Source organism: Bombina bombina, chromosome 2, assembly GCF_027579735.1.
Source record: "Bombina bombina isolate aBomBom1 chromosome 2, aBomBom1.pri, whole genome shotgun sequence".
In the NCBI taxonomy this organism is placed as follows: domain Eukaryota; kingdom Metazoa; phylum Chordata; class Amphibia; order Anura; family Bombinatoridae; genus Bombina; species Bombina bombina.
In genome coordinates, this window is record NC_069500.1 from 572,675,870 (window position 1) to 572,698,741 (window position 22,872).

Sequence of the window (22,872 nt, forward strand, 5' to 3'; positions counted from 1 at the left end):
CTTAGGTATACTAAATAAAGAGCGGTATATTAAAACTAGAGGGTGAAAGTTAAATGAATAAAGTTCACACCTGTCAGTATGAATTGATATTATTTATTGAGGGGGAGGGGGAATCAGCGGGCAAGAGCCACTCAAAATTGGGAGTATAGGGGGAAGGGAGAGATAAGTGAGATAATGCGTTAACTTAATCTTAAGGACACTGCTTATATTATTTTGAACTAATGTTCGGACTTATATGTATTGAGACTCTGCCTCGGTGTTGCAGTCAATTATCTTGCGTAGCTCTATGGGTCGCCATGTGTGCTAATCTTGACGTGGGGTTGAGTGAATGCTCTGAGCAAATTAGTAATACAGCTGTCAGTTGTGGAAAGAAGGATGTATGTGGGGATGTAGAGACCAATCCTATATACAAAAGCCGTTTAAGGGGTGCAAAGTAAAAAGTTCAAGCGCCAATGGAGCCTGGCTGTCACCTATTCACCCCTAGAAAGGATTCCTATCTAAGTACTATACAGAGCTGTCAGTCTTTCCAGTGCTGCCCCTAAGATTTACTACGCTGCCTCGGCCGCCGGCAGCTTTAATATTGAGGTCACTGAAATAAGTGCGTGGGGCAGTAATACCAGCTAAACTTATCTGTAGTAATAGGCTTAATGGATGTAGAAAAATCTGGGGGTATGGTTAGAGGGCTTATAAGTAGGATGGTAATAGATGGTATTAGGCGGAATGTTATGGGTTATATGTTGAATAAACTTCCTGTAAAGCTAATTCCACATGAGGTTAATGTGGCTCCTATAAAGCAATCCACAAATGACCAGGGACTACCCCATGAGCTGTATGACATGGAAGGTGAATGTGGGGTGGGGGGACCTTGATGAGTTTGATTCGCAGCAACAACAAAACAGAGAAAAGGGGGTTCAATTGGTGGTGAGAGATTGCTTGGTGGTTGGTGGGATCAATAAAAGGAAAAAGAAAAAAAAAAGAAATCCATGAGACAGAAGAAAATAGATAAATAAAAGATGGATAATACAGAGATGTGTCTAATTAGAGGGTCAAGTCAATTAGGCAACTAACGTGAATATGTACACTCAAGGTATCTCTATTGGGTCTGGAGGGACTGCAAGCTCCCTAATCTAGGGGTATAATTGAGACTAAATATAATTACTATATCTGCGAATGATAAGCAGAGTGTGCAAATAAGCCAAGCAAAAAATGAGAATACAACCTAAATATATAAACAACGGAGTAAACTGTTATAACATTGGTATAGGGATATTATAAATGAGGGTCCGATGGTGATAGTCAGAATCTAGCCGACACCTAACCTGTAAGGAGGCAGCACCTTAGAGGGAGTAATCCCCAGCAGTCCTGTATTTGTCCATTTTCCACCAGGCATAATCGTGGAGGGGTGGACTGCGGTTCTAGGAGAGTATGCGGACATGTGAAGCTTCTTCTCACCATTAGCAAGGAAGCATGTCAACGCTATCTTCCGTCGCTTGTAGCGAGCAGGCATGGCAGGGATCTCATGGCCATATTGGAGCTCTCGTGAGAACAAAAGTAAAAGTTCCTCTGACGGAGTGTTTCCGTAATGGTCGGAGAAGATTGTGCCGGCATTAGGGTCTGTATAACTTACATGTTGGAGTTCAGCTCCCACCAAGGGGCCATGGTAGACCTTTGTATCTGAGTATCTTGTCTGCCGGATTATAGAGGGAGACCGCTCTTGCTGCGTCTCACAGTTATAGGGAGGAGATGAGTTCTGTGGCAGCTGTTTCGCTAGCTCTAAAAGAGCCAGCAAACTCCGCCTGAGATCCGCAAATGAGTCATCTAGACACACTAGGGTGCTACATTCTTCTTCCGTTAGTGAACTCATGTTGCAGCAAGTTGCATGCGACCCAAAAGGCTGTTCTCTGAGTGTTTGGCAGCGGGAAAAAAAAAAAGGATAGTCCAGATGGCTTCCTGAGTGTCCGGGTAGAGGGTGGGGGTTCCGTGGCCCTGATCTAGGTATATATCACCATATCAGTAAAAAGTAGCTGGTCCGGAGCGCTCTAATAAGTGGCTATACTGTGTTCTTAGTTACTCAAAGATATTGTTCTGGCAACCACGCTAAGGAGATGTAGGTAGAGAGCCGGTACCTCATGCGATCAGGGCCCCTTCATGTAGGAGTATGATGTTGCAGCTCCTGCTCTGCTAATATATCACAAATAAAAAGTCCTGGAAGCTCAAATCTCTAAGCATATGGCCATAGAGGAGGAATAAAGGCTTATTCTCGGTTGGAATTTTCAAATTTCAGCAAATATTATATTTGTGAGCAGGAGCTGTAGAGAAACACGTCTCTTCCCTGTAGTGGCAAACTCCGCCCCCCCATTGAAGACTTTTTAATAACATGGACAGCAGGTAAGGAAGAACTAATTCATTTTCAAAAAAGGTTTTAATGAATTCCATCCCACTATTAATCTCTCCCTAAACCAGTCCACCAAACACATCAATTTTCTAGACACCACCATTTACATTAAGAACAATGCCACACATACCTTCATCCATCATAAGCCTACAGCCAAACCAAAAGATACAACTGTATCTGCTCAAACAGAACTGACAGATATTTACATCTGAAATGACTTAAACCTTTATTCAGGAACCATGGCTTCCACCCAAGGATAAAAGAAAAGTTCACAGAGCCACCAAAATACTCAGGAAAAAAATTCTTGCAATAAACACTTGAGAATAACAAAATACCTCTTGTCATAACCCATAATTGGATATTGTAAGAAAATTTGCCAACTTTCCACAAGGACAGACAACTAAAGGAAATATACCCAGACCCACCCTTCTCTTAAAAAGACAACCACCAGATCTTAAAAAAAATGATAATAAAAAGCCAGCTTTCACACCAAACATAGAACGCAATGTTTCCTGCAGCCAAAAGCGATGTAAAACCTGCCTTAAGATCCTAGCAACAGAGTTACATGTAACAAATGCAAAAATGAGATGTACTAGTTACAGAAAAAGGTATCCAAGCCTGCAACTGTCACCAGTTTGTGAAGTTGAGGATTGACCAACCCATTCCACTTTTAATTAAATTGAAACAGCCAAGCCACTTCAGGCAAGTCTGTGATTTAGCTCACTGGTTGCAAAGATTAACAAAACACTCTCTTGTCTTTACTATACCCCAAAAAATGCCCAATACTTAGACAATGTCAAAATTTAATAAAGCAATATTTTTTATGAACAAAAATAGTCACAGTGCATTTAAATAAAAAAAAAAGGAATGAACAAATTTACACAAAGCAAACAGTTTAAAATAAAAAGGAGAAAATAACAAAACCTAATACTGTACTAGCATAGATTTCATAGAGATATGCATGAAAAATTGTCTCATATGCTGTAACAGCCTCCCATGTAGAATGACAATATGATTTATCCAGATTCTACATTAAATACATTTTTGATTGAGGTCAAGTTTCTGGTCATACCTTTTCTGAGAAGGGCAAGGAATGCAGCCACTTCTTTTTTTGGCAGGTCATAAACCAGTTTGCCAGTCTGACTAAAATTATATGATACTGTATTTTTCTACTTAGGTACATTAACTAACACTATACTGTTCCACTTGGATTATGTTGATACCAAAGATGAGATGTCTGACATAATTGGTCACCCAGTAACATACAAATGATTAAAAGATATACTGAAATATCCTAAAGTGTTAACTTTAGGGGGTCAATTTATCAAGCTCTGAAGGCTCGCCGGAAACAGAAGATATGAAGCAGCGGTCTAAAGACAACTTCTCCATAACCTGAATGCCTGCTCTGAGGCGGCGGACAGAAATCAACCCCCTGTTAGTGGCCGCTAATCTGCAGTGGCAGTTTTGCACCAGCAGTTCACAAGAACTGCTGGTGCAATGATAAATGCCGGCAGCGTATGCTTTCAGCATTTATCGATGTGCAGCTGAAATGATACGCTACATTATATCATGTCCGCTCACACTATAATAAATTGCCCCTAGGTCTGAGTTGTGATTGAAGAAACTGTCTTCTGCCACTCTGTGTGGACAGCTTGGCCCATGAAAATCACTGTAGTGAAAAGACTGAATTTCCCCCCTTGTATTTAGTTGAACCTGTTAAATGTTACCTTGAAAGTATGAAGCAAGGTGGAGTCCAGGTGCAGGAATCCAAACAGCTTAAAAGTCCAGTTAAATATAATATGCTGAGCCAGTAAGTTAAATAAGCAAAGTTCAATGCAAGGAATGTCAACTCAAATCCAAGGTACAGGCCAGAAAGGGTGTACTGCTCCAGTATTTGTGTCCACACTCACTCTGTATTGGCTGACTGATGATCTCTTAGCGCAACAAGGCCACCCATTCTAAAGGTATTAGAAGAAGACTTTAGAACTGCCACCCAGGAGCCCGATTAAAAGTTATCTCTGTCTTTGGTGCAGCCATCTGTCTCCTGTGTAATTGTCTTAGTGCAGAAGCCTTCTGTTATGTTCAGCTGCACAGATGCCATGCTCGGCTAAGATGTATTGTGAGGAAGGGACTCATATATAGTGGTGCAAGGCATAATGGAGCAAGAAATAAGTAAAATCTTAAATAAACTTTATTGCAGATAAGCTGACAAACAGAAAGCAATGCTTAAAACTGCAAACAGCCAAATAGCTGGAGACAGCAACCACTGATAACAAGGCAGAGTGCACACAAGTTCAGGAGAGCACAGTTCATGCAGAATACGTGAATATGCTGTAGCAATTAATGATAACAAGGCAAAGTGTACACAGGTTCAGAAGAGCATAGTTCATGGAGAAAACATGATACTGCAAACAGGCAAATAACTGGTAACCAGCAGACACTGGAAATAGTGGGTACTTGCATATAGTAGACTGGTAGACAGCAATGCTTGGCAATGCAAACAGGTAGATAGCTGATGGCAGTAGAAATTGGAAACAGCAGAAATGTAGCCAGAGACAGGATTCAAATAATGTAGTTTAAAATAGGCCAAGTCCAGTACCAGCTTACCAAACAAAGCAGATGCAGGAAGACTATCACAAAAAACAAACTTCAATGCCAAAACCCTGAGCTGAGGAAGCTTTTTAAAGGAGTCTAATAGAATTATGAGCTGCACCTGAAAGAACCAGTGCGAACAGAACAGCAGACAAATCAATAAGCTGATCCAAGTAGCAATCTCCATAGCAGCTGGCTCACAGCCAGATCACTGGTCTGTAGACTCATAGTTGCAGGTTCACTTCTTGACAATGCTGGCCGATGCTCAGCTTTTAACAAACTTCAGAGCATATTCCTTACACCATCCTTCACGTTAGTGCAGTCCTTATTCTCAGAGATTCAGGTAGTAAAACTCAGTGGTACTTACAAGTTTGACTTTTTATACAGGTTGCTGGTCTGTGTTAAAAAGCTGTAAATAGTAAACATGTAAATACAGGACACACAGAAAAAATAATTTACCCTTGACATCACAGGCGTAACTAGAAAACACAGGGCCCAGGTGCAAGACTCTAAGAAGACCCCTCCCATCCCCCCCCCCCAAAAAGTGAATTTGATACATATCTTTTTTTTTTTTTTTTTTTACATTTAACACAGAAAAAAAAGTGAATCAGATTACATGTCTGCAAAAGGAGGTACCCTGTGCCCACAGTCTGTGAGATGGTCTGACCCCATATTACTATATATAGTGACACTGTTTAACCCCCCAGTACTGTATATAGTGAGTCAGTAACACAGTCTGTAATCTGCCGGTGAGATGGCTGGCCTGACCCTACCCACCCCAGTACTTTATAAAGTGACCACAGTAGTCTGTGACATAGTCCATCCCCCCATACTGTATATAGTGGTACTGTATAGTGACTTTTTTACCCCCTCCCCCCCATGCTGTAGTAACAAGGTCTGTAATTTGCTGGTTACACAAACACACACACACACACATACATGCATAAATACACACACAGTCACATACATACATACATACATACATACACACACACACACACACATAAACACCAATGGGTAAAACAGAAACACTAACCCCTGTAGTTAGAAACACTAGTGAAGCATCATGTCAAACTCACATGATATCAGTGCAGGCAGTGGCAGGTCAACATTTTTTATTTAAAAAAAATATTATTTTTTTTAAGCTGGGCCCCCACCCTTGCAATTGCGACCTCTGCACCCCCTGGAGTTTTGCCCCTGCTTGACATCCTGAAACCATGTGAGTTTCTTGACAGCTGCATTGGGGAAACAAACAAGATCACAACTTACAGGATTTGTACATCAGAATGCCTGACGGAAAGACATCAGTGTCCTAAAAGCTTGTAATTGTATCCACTATAAAATATTAAATGTGCCGCCTGTACGTTGCTTTTGTTATTTTCTTACGAAAAGATTTTTACTTTCTTTTCAATACACTTTATAATAACTTACTACTTTCGGCTTCAGGTCTCAAAAAGCTCTAGATTTTAAAGTAGTATATTCAATTGCCCTTGATCCCAACGTTTAACTCACTTGGAATACTAACACAATCAGCACACTTATAGCGCTCTCTGTGCTATTCATTAAACATTTAAGGGTGCTCTAAAAAAAGTTTTGGCCTTATTAAGGCGCTGTGCTAAACATTTTTACCATTCACTTGTAATCCACTTGAGGCCAAGCACAAGATAAAGCACCAGACTTTATTGATTGCTCTTCACTTTTAATGTAGCCTTTATTATATTTGTATAAAACCTTTTTTGTCCTAGACTCCCTAGAAAGGCGGTAAAAAGCAAGCTTGGTAATCTAGTTTTTCCCCCCGGAATGCTGCACATTGCCTAAACAAGTTATGGCATTGTGAGAGCAGTGGGACCAAACCAGTTTCATAATAGGTTATAGTGCATAAACAGAATTTGTGAGTATAGTGACACAAAACAGATCATTGTACAGCACAGTTGTCAGATGTCTTCCAAAAAAATACAGGAAAACCTGTTGGTGACTGGGCACAATGCCCCCCTCAAAAGCTTTATGTTAGCCCCCCTCTCGAACCCACCATGTATATGTTTCCCAACTGGGCAGTCATTGTCACCCTTGGCTGCCAGTAACATACACATATTCTTTGTATCTCTGGCTGCCAATGAAACAGAAGTGATTTTGCATCCTTGACTGTTCCTCATTTCATTCTGGCCCAAATTTGTAATCTGTTAAGGCATAGGAGGCCTTTTATTTGATCTAAAACACGCTTATAAAACAAACAAACAAAAAAAACAAAAAAGAGATCTTTAAGTGTCCAGTATTTTTGTGAAGATTTTACTGGACAGCCTGCTAAAATACTGGTCTGTTCAATTGAACACTGGATTTCCGGCAAACCTATTTGCATGGCTGTACCAAGAAATCTCTGCTTCCGTGTAAACACTGCTGAGATTTTCTGTGGAGGGATGTGCAAGAGTACAGTGATCTGTTGTATGACAGAAGTGGACACACTCATTTACACTTAACCCTAATAGACCACAATTAAGTGAGCTACGATCAAACACCCTTCTCGTGGTTTTAAAGCAGTTCTTCCAAACTAGTCTCAAAATAAGTTATGATGAGTAAAATAGATGAGAAAAAAAACCCTTGTGAATATAGTGATGCACACTATATAATTGTATCGCACCTCTGCACACCCTCTAAGAGTAAACCCCAACTCACTCTGTTTTCACTGGAGCAGAGGATTCTGGGTATGGATATGCAACTGAGAAGTACAACGCCTCAACGTTTTGCTTCTAATTATCCATTTTAAACACAGATTCCCTCATGCCAGTGCATTGCTACTCTAGGCAGCTGGAAAATATAGCAGGGAGTCCAGCATGAGAAACTACAAGTGGACAGCTGTTTCAACCTTCTTTGGACTGACCGGCAAAAGACAGATTTCTTACTTGCTGCATTGTGCATCAGTGTAGTTGTGTATGTCATTGACAAATAGAAAGCTTTAAAGGACCAGTAAATACAGTAGATTAGCATGATCAACACATTCATGATACAAAGACAATGCAATAGCACTTAGTCTGAACGTCAAAAGAGTACTAGATTTTTTTCTAACAAATATCAAAGTTATAGCTATTTCCACTCCCCCTGTATCATGTGACAGCCATCAGCCAATCACAAATGCATATATATAAGAGCTTGTGACTCAAAAAGCGTAAATATAATAATATTGTGCACATTTTGTTAATGGAAGTAAATTAGAAAGTTGTTTAAATTGCATGCTCTATCTGAATCATTAAAAAAAGTTTAATTTTGACTTGAGTGTCCCTTTAAGTACTTTTAAAATGCTTATTTTGTACTAAGGTTTGTTACTATTCAGTACTTATTGGGTCATAAAATTTCAAAAAGAAAATTCTCTAATATGTTAGAAGTCAGCTCCAGCACAGCAATGCACTACTGGTAGCGGAACACATCTGGTAAAGCAATGGCAAGAGTCCTGTTACAATTGTATCTATCAGAACCCGGAAAGTTTAAAATTTGACCTTTATGTCCCTTTTATTGTTGGTATATATTATGCAATGACTGTAATTCCCTTTAAATAAATGAATTTCACAAAATAATATAGAATAACACAGATTTTGCACTGACTAGAGGCTGTTTAATTCTTGGTGAAGCTATGTGATTAAGAAACCACTTTAAAGACAGTATTAAGTAAGAAAGAGATAAAGGTTGTGTTTACTTTACTCGTCTTCATGGTAAGCGCTTGAACATGTTAAATAGGATCATCTCAGCTGCGCTTTTGGACCTCTCTCCCTGCATATTATTAATTTTTTTAACCTTAAATATGAAAAAGACTAGTTCTCTTAAAGGGACACCAAACCCCCAATTTTTCTTTTACAATACAGATAGAGCTTGACATTTTAAACAACTTGCTAATTTACTTTTACTATCAAAATGTCTTCATTCTCTTGGCATCTTTTGTTGAAAAGCAGGGAGCGTAAGCTCAGGAGCGTGCACGTTAATTGCACTAGAAGTAAGAATTTTGCACTCGTATTATGAGTTGAAAGAAAACTGTTTCCGCTTGCGCGCTAACCCGACAAGCGCAAAAAGCGGAACTTAGAATATTGCATGCATGTTCGCATATTACCCCATAGAAGTCAATGGAGAAAAAAAGAGGAAATATGAAAATATGAATATTTCCCATTCCAATATTCTTCACATAGAATATGTTCTATTTATACATAAAAAATATTTCTACATATATATGATTTTTTTTGGTAGAATATATATCTATACATATATATATACACACATAATCATATATGGGTATAGATATATACAGATACATATAGGAATATCTATTTTTATAAATACCTACAACATATTCTGATATGTGCAGAACATTGGAATGTAAAATATTTACATAAATACATAGTTAAACACTCTGGGCTAGATTACAAGGGGAGTGCTAATTTATCGCGAGCCCATAAATGGGCCAAATTGCACGATAAATAACCAGCCATTACAAGTGGCTGCTTAATTGTACCGCAAGCTTGCAATTAGCACACAGAAAATTAACCAGGGATCAGATCTCTAGTTCATTTTCAAAATGTCCCCCAATTGCCCGCAAAATAAAGTGTAGTGTTGTTTTGTTTTTATTTAAATAAAAAAATGTAGCATTTTATTTTTTTAATAATAACTGCACAAACTAGTTTTAAGGGCTGAAAATGAGCATGAGTGTGGTGCCTTTACATTGCATTCTATCGGGAATGTATTATTCCTATAAATATATATGCATACACATATGAACACAGAAATATATGTATATATTCATATAATATATCTTTTAAATAAGCTACCCATCACTGCATAACTTACCCCCTTTGCTGCCCTAGGTTCTGTGCCAGCATCAGAACGAGGCTCCCATTAGAGCCTATGATTGCGCGCTCTCGTGAGGTGAAAGTTAGGTGTTCGAATTGCGCTCAACTTGTAATACCAGTGCATATTTGCGTGCACTTGTATTACTGAGTGGAGTGCAAATATCTTGCTTGTGTAAATGTACCCACCAATCATCATTGATAAATTTGTGTTTCATATCCCTTTAATTTGGAAATTTTTCATATTGGTATGCTCTGTTTCAATCACAAAATAAAAAAAAAAATGTTTTTCATATCCCTGTATGATGCGTTTTTTTTTTTTTAACAAAAAATTTTATGCTGGATATTGATTGACAAACTACATTCATTACCAACACAACAAGGGTATTGCAGTAAGTAGTAATACATTTTATTGGACAAACAATGCATTTTAAATGCTTTTGAGAAGTTTCTCTTCCAGTATGAATACTGATCAGTTTGATGAAGTTACAAATGATAACTTGAAACAAAAACTGATTAGGGCATAATGTAAAAATGTGTTCTGATTTCTGAGAGACCTCCTATATTCATAACCCTATATGACTTTATGAGTGAGATTAGGATGAGAGGAAGAGTCTTGGGGTATAAGTGGGAGGAGGTAAAAGAGTAACCAAAGCCTTCTCTATAGTGGTATTTAAAGGGACAGTCTAGTCAAAATTAAACTTTCATGATTCAGATAGGACATGCATTTTTAAACAACTTTCCAATTTACTTTTCTAATCAAATTTGCATAGTTCTCTTGGTATTCTTTGTTAAAAGCTAATCCTAGTTACGTGCATATGCTAATTTATAAACCCTTGAAGGCCGCCTCTTATCTCAGTGTATTTTGACAGTTTTTCACAGCTAGACAGTGCAAGTCACGTGTGCCATATAGATTACATTGTGTTCACTTCTGTGGAGTTATTTATGAGTCATCACTGATTGGCTAAAATGCAATAGTGTCAAAAGAACTGAGATAAGGGGATAATCTGCAGATGCTTAGGTACAAGGTATCCAATTTGAGAAAGTAATATTCAGTTAAAAAGAAAAAAAGGGGACAGGCGCAACCTCAACAGCATCAGTTTATTAAAGTACACACAGGACAAACAGTATTGCACTTACAAGATAGCAGTTAAAAACATGCCTTAATACTCCAAACACTCTGGCAGTCAGCTGTTTATACGCAGTCCCTTCAGGTTGTCGGCTATCACCTTCCAACGGGTGTCACAATTCAAGATCAATTCAGCTGACATCCATATCCAGTGCTGACCTCAGGGTTATAAAAGGCACACTACTACATCCAAGATTTCACCTGTTGAAAAAGTCCGCCCGTGCTGCGGACGAAACGCATCCAGGTGTGTAAAAAGTTTTTTGAAACTGACGCCTATATTTTCCAAATATCGAAGGTGACCTCACGAACGCCTAGAGTTCTGCGGTAGCCGTCAAAACCAGCGTTAAGGGCTCCTAACGCTGCTTTTTACCACCCTCTGGTATTTAGCGTCAGTCAGGAAAGGGTCTAACGCTCACTTTCCAGCCGCGACTTTTCCATATGCAGATCCCCTTACGCCAATTGCGTATCCTATCTTTTCAATGGGATCTTCCTAATGCCGGTATTTAGAGTCTTGGCTGAAGTGAGCGTTAGAACTCTAACGACAAAACTCCAGCCGCAGAAAAAAGTCAGGAGTTAAGAGCTTTCTGGGCTAATGCCGGTTCATAAAGCTCTTAACTACTGTGCTCTAAAGTACACTAACACCCATAAACTACCTATGTACCCCTAAACCGAGGTCCCCCCACATCGCCGCCACTCTAATAAATTTGTTTAACCCCTAATCTGCCAACCGCACACCGCCGCAACCTACATTATCCCTATGAACCCCCTAATCTGCTGCCCCTAACATCGCCGACACCTACATAATATTTATTAACCCCTAATCTGCCCCCCCCAACGTCGCCGCTACCTTACCTACACTTATTAACCCCTAATCTGCCGACCGGACCTTGCCACTACTATAATAAATGTATTAACCCCTAAACCGCCTCACTCCCGCCTCGCAAACCCTATAATACATTTAATTAACCCCTAATCTGCCCTCCCTAACATCGCCGCCACCTAACTTCAAGCATTAACCCCTAATCTGCCGACCGGACCTCACCGCTACTATAATAAATGTATTAACCCCTAAAGCTAAGTCTAACCCTAACACCCCCCTAAATTAAATATAATTTAAATCTAACAAAATAAATTATAAATTATTTCTTATTAAATAAATTAATCCTATTTAAAGCTAAATACTTACCTGTAAAATAAACCCTAATATAGCTACAATATAACGAATAATTATATTGTAGCTAATTTAGCATTTATATTTATTTTACAGGCAACTTTGTATTTATTTTAACTAGGTACAATAGCTATTAAATAGTTATTTACTATTTAATAGCTACCTAGTTAAAATAATTACAAAATTACCTGTAAAATAAATCCTAACCTAAGTTACAATTAAACCTAACACTACACTATCAATAAATTAATTAAATAAACTACCTACAATTACCTACAATTAAATCAACTAAACTAAATTACCAAATAAACAAACACTAAATTACAAAAAATAAAAAAAGATTACAAGAATTTTAAACTAATTACACCTACTCTAAGCCCCCTAAAAAAATAACAAAGCCTCCCAAAATAAAAAATGCCTTACCCTATTCTAAAATAAAAAGTTAACAGCTCTATTACCTTACCAGCCATTAAAAGGGATTTTTGCGGGGCATGCCCCAAAGAAATCAGCTCTTTTGCCTGTAAAAAAAAGCATACAATACCCCCCCCCAACATTACAACCCACCACCCACATACCCCTAATCTAACCCACCCAATCCCCCCTTAAAAAACCTAACACTAAGCCCCTGAAGATCTCCCTACCTTGTATTCACCCAGCCGGGTATCACCGATCCGTCCAGAAGAGGGTCCGAAGTCCTCATCCTATCCGGCAAGAAGAGGTCCTCCAGAGGGTCCGAAGTCTTCATCCTATGCAGCAAGAAGAGTTCCTCCAGAGGGTCCAAAGTCTTCATCCAGGCGGCATCTTCTATCTTCTTCCATCCGGAGTGGATGGCGTCCCTCGAATTCCGATTGACTGATAGGATTCTATCAGCCAATCGGAATTAAGGTAGGAAAAATCTGATTGGCTGATTCAATCAGCCAATCATATTCAAGTTCAATACGATTGGCTGATTGGATCAGCCAATAAGATTGAGCTTGCATTCTATTGGCTGATCGGAGCCAATCAGATTGAGCTCGCATTCTATTGGCTGCTCCGATCAGCCAATAGAATGCAAGCTCAATCTGATTGGCTGATCCAATCAGCCAATCGTATTGAACTTGAATCTGATTGGCTGATTCAATCAGCCAATCAGATTTTTCCTACCTTAATTCCGATTGGCTGATAGAATCCTATCAGTCAATCGGAATTTGAGGGACGCCATCGTCGGCTGCTTCAAGATGGACCCGCTCCGCTCCGGATGGAAGAAGTTAGAAGATGCCGTCTGGATGAAGACTTTGGACCCTCTGGAGGATCTCTTCTTGCCGGATAGGATGAAGACTTCGGACCCTCTGGAGGACCTCTTCTTGCCGGATATGATGAAGACTTCGGACCCTCTTCTGGACGGATCAGTGATACCCGTCTGGGTAAATACAAGGTAGGGAGATCTTCAGGGGATTAGTGTTAGGTTTTTTAAGGGGGGTTTGTGTGGGTTAGATTAGGGGTATGTGGGTGGTGGGTTGTAATGTTGGGGGGGATATTGTATGCTTTTTTTTACAGGCAAAAGAACTGATTTCTTTGGGGCATGCCCCGCAAAAAGCCCTTTTAAGGGCTGGTAAGGTAATAGAGCTGTTAACTTTTTATTTTAGAATAGGGTAGGGCATTTTTTTTATTTTGGGGGGGCTTTGTTATTTTTTTAGGGGCTTAGAGCAGGTGTAATTAGTTTAAAATTCTTGTAATCTTTTTTTATTTTTTGTAATTTAGTGTTTGTTTTTTTTTGTAATTTAGTGTTTGGTTTTTTGGTAATTTAGTTTAGTTGATTTAATTGTAGGTAATTGTAAGTAGTTTAGTTAATTAATTTATTGGTAGTGTAGTGTTAGGTTTAATTGTAACTTAGGCTAGGATTTATTTTACAGGTAATTTTGTCATTATTTTAACTAGATAGCTATTAAATAGTAAATACATATTTAATAACTATTGTACCTAGTTAAAATAAATACAAAGTTGCCTGTAAAATAAATATAAATCCTAAAATAGCTACAATATAATTATTCATTATATTGTAGCTATATTAGGGTTTATTTTACAGGTAAGTATTTAGCTTTAAATAAGATTAATTTATTTAATAAGAAATAATTTATTTAGTTAGATTTAAATTATATTTAATTTAGGGGGGTGTTAGGGTTAGGGTTAGACTTAGCTTTAGGGGTTAATACATTTATTATAGTAGCAGCGAGGTCCGGTCGGCAGATTAGGGGTTAATACTTGAAGTTAGGTGGCGGCGATGTTAGGGAGGGCAGATTAGGGGTTAAACTATTTATTATAGGGTTTGCGAGGCGGGAGTGAGGCGGTTTAGGGGTTAATACATTTATTATAGTGGCGGCGAGGTCCGGTCGGCAGATTAGGGGTTAATAAGTGTAGGTAAGGTAGCAGCGATGTTGGGGGGGCAGATTAGGGGTTAATAAATATAATGTAGGTGTCGGCGATGTTGGGGGCAGCAGATTAGGGGTTCATAGGGATAATGTAGGTTGCGGCGGTGTCCGGAGCGGCAAATTAGGGGTTAATAATAAAATGCAGGGGTCAGCGATAGTGGGGGCAACAGATTAGGGGTTAATAAGTGTAAGGTTAGGGGTGTTTAGACTCGGGATACATGTTAGGGTGTTAGGTGCAGACTTAGGAAGTGTTTCCCTATAGGAAACAATGGGGCTGCGTTAGGAGCTGAACGCTGCTTTTTTGCAGGTGTTAGGTTTTTTTTTCAGCTCAAACTGCCCCATTGTTTCCGATTGGGAAATCGAGCACGAGCACATTTTTCAAGCTGGCTGCTACCGTAAGCAACGCTGGTATTGAGAGTTGAAGTGGCGGTAAATATGCCTTTACGCTCCCTTTTTGGAGCCTAATGCAGCCCTTCAGAGAACTCTAAATACCAGCGTTATTTAAAAGGTGCGGGAGAAAAAAAACACGCGTTGCTAACGCACCCCTTCTAATGCAAAACTCTAAATCTAGGTGATAGTGAGTTAAGATCTTGAATTGCGGCACCCGGTTGGAAGGTAATAGCCGACAACCTGAAGGGACTGCGTATAAACAGCTGACTGCCAGAGTGTTTGGAGTATTAAGGCGTGTTTTTAACTGCTATTTTGTAAGTGCAATACTGTTTGTCCTGTGTGTACTTCAATAAACTGATGCTGTCGAGGTTGCGCCTGTCCCCTTTTCTTTCTTATAGTTTGTTCACGGAGACCGGGATTTTGTCACAGTTTCTGGGGAGGCAGCACCAATTGGACCAAGCACAGAGGATTGTGTACAGATCTTTTTTCACTGAGAAAACGCTACTAATGGGGATTCCTTTGTGAACTATAATTCATGGAACTGTACAGTGGTCATTGTTTGGATCTTAAATATTTTCTCAGTAAAGTTTTCAGCATATTGGACAAATCTGTGGACAGTTATATAATTTTATCGATACAATTATATTTAAATTATATTAATGATTTCAACTTTCTGAAATTATTTCAACTTTCTGATATTATTGATATTTTTATCTTGCAACTTTTTGATACTATTGACATTTTTTCATTTTAGAATTCTGGCTTTATTATTCATAAGTTGAAGTTTTGCATCCAAAAAGAGTCATATAGTACACCTAAATTTTCATATTTTATTTTATTATTTTATCTATAGAAAATAAAGTCTATAATCTCTTCTATTATTTTAACCCAACTTGTCATTTAGAAGCACTGCTTGTAAAATTAGTGTGTTTGTGTAATATTCAGTTAAACAACATTAGATGGCAGCAAATTGACAATATATTGTTTTGAGTGGTAAGGACAATTGTACCTAATAAAAATCTTCCTGACTTGACTTTATGCACAACCTTATTAAGATTTCCAAGATGAACAAATCATTTTAACTGCATCAACTCTGAGTTTAACCATTAAAAACATTATTGACAAATACATAAAATTACATGGAGGGCACGCTGCTAAACTGACATTTTATGTTATTTTAATGACTCTGTTTCTTAAAAAATATATGGCCTGCTTGTATGTTTGTTAATAGTAGTTACAAACACCATGTCACTGCTTCTATGATATATATCAGTATAGTCATTTGCTGGAATTAGGCAGGCAGGGCAAAGAGCTTAACATAACTTATTCTGTGAACTTTAGACGTGTCTAATAGCCATCGTCACATGAATACACACATGCTACTTATTCTGTCCTGGAGCAGCTGCCACTTTGAACCAGCATTGCTTAAGTGGTGCTGAAAACTCAAAAGTCATGTGAAGGAAGCATAATGTTACAGTGAGAAAGAATATAGCAAGTATAAATTTGACCCCACTAAGTAGACTATTGATAGAAGTTTTAAGTGTTAACTGTTGCATTATTTATTAATAAGTGTTAAACTTATTAGTTATAATTAAACAGAGAATATCACCATAAAGTTGTTTCTAGTAAATAAATCTATTCAAATACTTAAAGGTGTGTTATAATCACACTAATAATCACACTAATAACATAACTAATAACTAATAACATACTAATAACATATGTTATTTCCATCCAGGAGCCAAAGTGATCTAAATAATATGCTATAAATATTGGCATTACATGTGCTTAATTCTGCTTACTAGTTTTCCTCTCTAATTTATACGTGCAGAAGAAATATAAATCCTATAGAGCAGGAACTGGAATACATTTATTAAAAGCGCTTTCCAAACTTTGTTAAAGGACCATGAAATACATTATAATTACATAATCCTCAAACACACAACAGCACTGACTCTGAATTTCAAAGTATCAGTAGATTTTTTTAATGAGAAATTTCAAAGATGGCTTCCATTTTCCCAGCCTACTGTATAATGTGACAGTCATAGACTAATCACAGACTCATATGTGTATACACTGTGAACTCTTGCACATGCTCAGTATGAGCTGGTGCCTCAGTAAGTGTGCATACACTGGGGGGGTCTAAAATATCCTAAGGATAATAATATCAGTGGAAACATGTGAAGCAGATGTCATACACGTGAGTTGCATATAATTTTTAACATGGCATGGTAACTCATTGGCATCAAAAGAGTGACTCAAATGAGTGCTTATACTTATGCTTATACGGTGCAGATTAACAAATAGTATTTTAAAATCTAGGAGCCAGTATATATATATATATATATATATATATATATATATATATATATTCACACACACGAACACACACAAAACATAGGAAGGCTTAAACTCTCTTGCAAGCAGACAGCTAGATTAAGTGCATTTGGACAAATAGTGATAGCCCAGGACCACATCATGGTCTTTACCTAACCACACAATGCATGCCTTTAACCAAACACACTGAGATTCCAACAAGGATAACACAGGCCTTTTGTAATTTCCCTAGACACATACAAATCATGAAAATGGGTTGCACTCTCAAACCGGACTGGGTGCACATCATATGTCACTGTAAAACACACATTCCTATGAACTCACCAGCACTCACAGACAGCTGAGCAGCTCCTAGCAACTCAGGCGGTCAACCACAGACAAGCAACGGTGCAAAACCCATAGGGAAAATTACAAAACAAAACTATTAACACAACACATAGAAAGTCTGACACTTTCTTGCGAGCACACAGCTAGATTTAAAGCAACATGGAATAGTATGTTTTTTATCAAGCTTTGTGTTTGCAAAAGTGTGCCTGACTTTTTAACCTGTGCAACCCCCACTCCGGATGCCCATGTGTGTATCTAAAAAGACTGAGAACAAATGGATAATGAAAGTAAATTGGAAAGTTGATTAAATCTGTACGCTTTATCCCACTGGTTTTAAAACCTGTCCTAATGCCTCCCTAACAGGCCAGATTTTCAGGATTACATTGGGTGAGAGCAAGCAAAATAACGTTCGGCTAGATTACGAGTTTTGCGGTAAACTGAAAAAGCAGCGTTAACAGGTCCTAACGCTGCTTTTTCACTACCGCTGGTATTACAAGTCTTGCAGGTTTAGGGGCACCGCACACTTTTTGGCCTTACCGCAAACCGACTTACGTAAACTTCGCAAACCCTTTTTTCTATGGGACTGTCCTGGGAGGCCAAAAAGTGAGCGGTACACCCTACCCCGTCAAGATTCGTAACACATTTTAAAGTCAGTAGTTATGAGTTTTACACTACAACGCCATAGCATAAAACTCCTAACTAAAGTGCTAAAAAGTACACTAACACCCATAAACTACCAACCCCTAAACCGAAGCCCTCTTGCATCACAAACACTATAATAAAATGTTTAACCCCTAATCTACCACTCCGGACATCGGCATCACTAGAATAAACATATTAACCTCTAAACCGCCGCACTCCCGCCTCGCAAACACTAGTTAAATATTAGTAACCCCTAATCTGTCGCCCCTAACATCGCTGCCACCTACATTATACTTATTAACCCCTAATCTGCCGCTCCGGACATCGCCGCAACCTACATTATATTTATTAACCCCTAATCTGCTGCCCCCAACATCGCCACCATCTACCTACATTTATTAATCCCAAATCTGCTGTCCCCAACGTCGGCGCAACTATTCTAAATTTATTAACCCTTTAACTTAAGTATAACCCTAACACCCCTAACTTAAATATAATTTAAATAAATCTAAATAAAATTTCTATTATTAATTAAATTATTCCTATTTAATACTTACCTATAAAATAAACCCTAAGCTAGCTACAATATAACTAATAGTTACATTGTAGCTAGCTTAGGTTTTATTTTTATTTTACAGGCAAGTTTGTATTTATTTTAACTAGGTAGAATAGTTACTAAATAGTTATTAACTATTTAATAACTACCTAGCTAAAATAAATACAAATTGACCTGTAAAATAAAACCTAACCTAAGTTACACTTACACCTAACCTAACCCTACAGTTAAATAAATTACCTACATTAAATACAATTAAATAAATTAAATTAAATTAGCTAAATCACAAAAAACAAACACTAAATTACAGAAAATAAAAAACAAATGATAGATCTTTAAACTAATTACACCTAATCTAATAGCCCTATCAAAATAAAAAAAAGCCCTAGCCTAAACTAAACTATCAATAGCCCTTAAAAGGCCTCTTACGGGGCATTGCCCCAAAGTAATCATCTCTTTTACCTGTAAAAAACAAATACAAACAACCCCCCAACAGTAAAACCCACCACCCACACAACCAACCCCCCAAATAAAATCCTAACTAAAAAAACCTATGCTCCTCATTGCCCTGAAAAGGGTATTGGGTGGGTTTATTTTTTAGGTTAGGGCGTTGTGCCTCCAATAGAGCTAAATGCCCTTTTAAGGGCAATGCCCATCCAAATTCCCTTTTCAGGGCAATGGGGAGCCTAGGTTGTTTGTATTTTTTTTTTACAGGTTAAAGAGCTGATTACTTTGGGGCAATGCCCCTTAAAAGACCCTTAAGGGCTATTGATAGTTGAGTTTAGGATAGGTTTTTATTTTTATTTTGGGGGGGCTTATTTATTTTGATAGGGCTATTAGATTAGGTGTAAGTAGTTTAAAGATCTGTAATTTGATTTTTTTCTGTAATGTAGTGTTTTTTTTGTGATTTAGCTAATTTAATTTATTTAATTGTATTTAATGTAGGTAATTTATTTAATTGTAGGGTTAGTTTAGGTGTTAGTGTAACTTAGGTTAGGTTTTATTTTACAGGTCAATTTATATTTATTTTAGCTAGGTAGTTATTAAATACTTAATAACTATTTAGTAACTATTCTACCTAGTTAAAATAAATACAAACTTGCCTGTAAAATAAAAATAAACCCTAAGCTAGCTACATTGTTACAATTAGTTATATTGTAGCTATCTTAGGGTTTATTTATAGGTAAGTATTTAGTTTTAAATAGGAATAATTTAGGTAATTATAGTAATTTTATTTAGATGTATTTAAATTATATTTGTTAGGGGGTTTTAGGGTTAGACTTAGATTTAGGGGTTAATACATTTAATATAGTGGCGGCGATGTTGGGGGTGGCAGATTAGGGGTTAATAAGTGTAGGTAGGTTGCGGCGACATTGGGGGTGGGAGATTAGGGGTTAATAAATATAATGTAGGTGTCTGCGATGTTGGGGGCAGCAGATTAGGGGTTAATATGTTTATTATAGTGGCGGTGGTGTCCGGAGCGGCAGATTAGGGGTTAATAAGTATATTGTAGGTGTCGGCGATGTCGGGGGCAGAAGATTAGGGGTTAATAAGTGTAAGGTTAGGGGTGTTTAGACTCGGGGTTCATGTTAGGGTGTTAGGTGTAAACATAACTTTTATTTCCCAATACGAATCAATGGGGCTGCATTACTGAGTTTTACGCTGCTTTTTGGCAGGTGTTAGACATTTTCTCAGCCGGCTTTCCCCATTGATGTCTATGGGGAAATCGTGCACTAGCACGTACGACCAGCTCACCGCTGATTTAAGCAGCGCTGGTATTGGAGTGTGGTAAGGAGCTCAATTTTGCTCTACGCTCACTTCTTGCCTTTTAACGCCGGGTTTGTAAAAACCTGTAATACCAGCGCTGTAGGTAATTGAGCAGTGAGAAAAAACTGCTCGTTAGCACCGCACAGCTCCTAACGCAAAACTCGTAATCTCGCCGATTATTTACTAATCAGCTGATTATTTCACCTGTGCTGTAGTTCAGATATCCTCAACATCTGGCCTGTTAGGGAGGCCTGAGGAAAGGTTTGAAAAGCAGTGCTCTGCCTGAATCACGAATCTTTAATTTTAATTTTGGGGTCTATTAAAGCTCTTCAATGTATCTGTTGTTCTCTCAAACCCACGTACTAAAGAAGTTTGTGCATTTTTGTGAATGAAAGGGACATAAACTCATTTTGTTATTTTAGGATGCAGATAGAGCATGCATTTTTGAATAACTTTCCAATTTATTTCTATTTTCTAATTTGTTTAGTTCTATTTGTATCCTTTGTTGAAAATAATACCTAGGTAAGCTCAAAAGCTGCTGATTGGTGGCTGCAAACATTTGCCTCTTGTCTTTGGCTCTCAGCTAGCTCTAAGTAGTGCATTACTACTAATTCAACAAAGGTTACCAAATGAATTAAGCAAATTAGATAACGGAAGTAAATTGGAAAGTTGTTTAAAATTGTTTGCTCTGGGGGTTCCGGTGGAGGAGGAGTCAGGCAGGTGTTGCTCTGCTCTGCTCGCACCTCCAGTCCTTCAGCTACCTGGCGGTGGATTTTTCGCGCCTTGCCTCAAGCTCTGAGGCTGCTTCTGCGGACAGCTAACACAACCGTCTCTAGAACCTGTACCAGTGGACTGCCATCTCACTGGTCTATGCCTTCTTATTCCCCCTGCTACCTGGTCCTACTTGAACTGCCTTAAATATTCACCTGGCTTGAACAGGTGTTGGACAAGCTACCTGGGCTCCTGCTTTAAGGCATTTCTTCTAACTTTGCAAACAACCTTCCTGACACTCTAACTTTACCTCTTCTCTCTGTGTCTGCCGCCTGCCGCCCCTGTTTGGATAACCTTCAGCCTCAAGAAACATAGTATACGGCTATATTCTTACCCGCTGTGACATCCGTGATGCCGTCTGGTTTGGTCCGTGTGACTTGCTGTCTGGCGTCTACCCCGCCTCCTCCCCCACCGGTGCTGCGTGGGAATGAGCCGGGCCCGGTCTTGGATCGGAGACCGGCTGTGGGGAGCTCTCTTACCTGCTGCTCTGGCTGCTCTGTGTGGCATCTCTCTCTCCCCTCCCACCGCTGCTGCGTGAGGGGAGTTGAGGTCTGGACTGCGAGCGGGGCTGTAGAGCGGGATCACCCGCGGGCTGTTGCCCGCGAGCCTGGGACACCTTGCAGGAGCAGAAAGCCTACGACAAACACAGCGGGCGGCCGAGCAGCACGAGAGAGGTGAGTCTTTCAATACACTTTCCTTTTTCTACCTGGCAGAGACTACGGTCTTTTGGAGTGGAGGTCCTGGGGAGGAACTCTGGGGCTAAGGGGCTGGATGTGGCATTAATACAAAGGGCATCGTATAAATATTAAGTGCCAATCATTTGCCTTTGAAGGGGACCTCAAAGAAAAACTCTCTATGGTTAATTATTTAATGCAAGGAGGGAAGAAGAAAGGGAGATGAGGGGAGCATAAAGGAATAACAGAACTTAAAACCTGAAGAACTGAAATAAGTTTCTACATGGACTCCTTGCCATTATATTTAAATGTAAAACCTGGAACTTTGCCTATGTTACTTAAAGGGCCATAATACCCAAATGTTTAAACACTTGAAAGTGATGCAGCATAGCTGTAAAAAGCTGATTAGAAAATATCACCTGAACATCTCTATGTAAAAAAGAAAGATATTTTACCTCAAAAGTTCCTCAGTAGCCACATCCCATTGTAAAGGATTTCTAAGCAGCATATTAGTGTGTTTGTCCTGGGACATCTGAAGGGACTAGCATCGTGCACTCTCATATTATTTCACCAATCAGGTAAAGGAAGCTTACTATGAAATCTCATGAGAGTTAAGTCAAATCTCATGAGATCACAGTAAGAGTTCATGACCTCAGCACTGCTGATGCTGATTGGCTGCTGTTCATTTCTTCATTTTTTTTATTTTTTTTACCTGCAGCTGGGAGCAGCTGAGTATAACTTTTTACATAGAACTTACTCTGCTGAGCTGAGGAGATTGTGAGGTAAAATATCTTCCTTTTCTACATAGAGATGCTCAGGTGATATTTTCCAGTCAGCTTTTTACAGTTATACTGCATCAGTTTCAAGTGATTTAGCATATGAGTATTATG

The 22,872-nt window shown here is 38.6% G+C and overlaps 1 long non-coding RNA gene across 1 annotated transcript in view; it reads right to left on the reverse strand.

Annotated features, from left to right (window-relative positions):
• Nucleotides 1–22,872, reverse strand: part of LOC128649280 (uncharacterized) — a 260,717-nt gene that overhangs the window by 180,469 nt on the left and 57,376 nt on the right. The window lies entirely within an intron of this gene.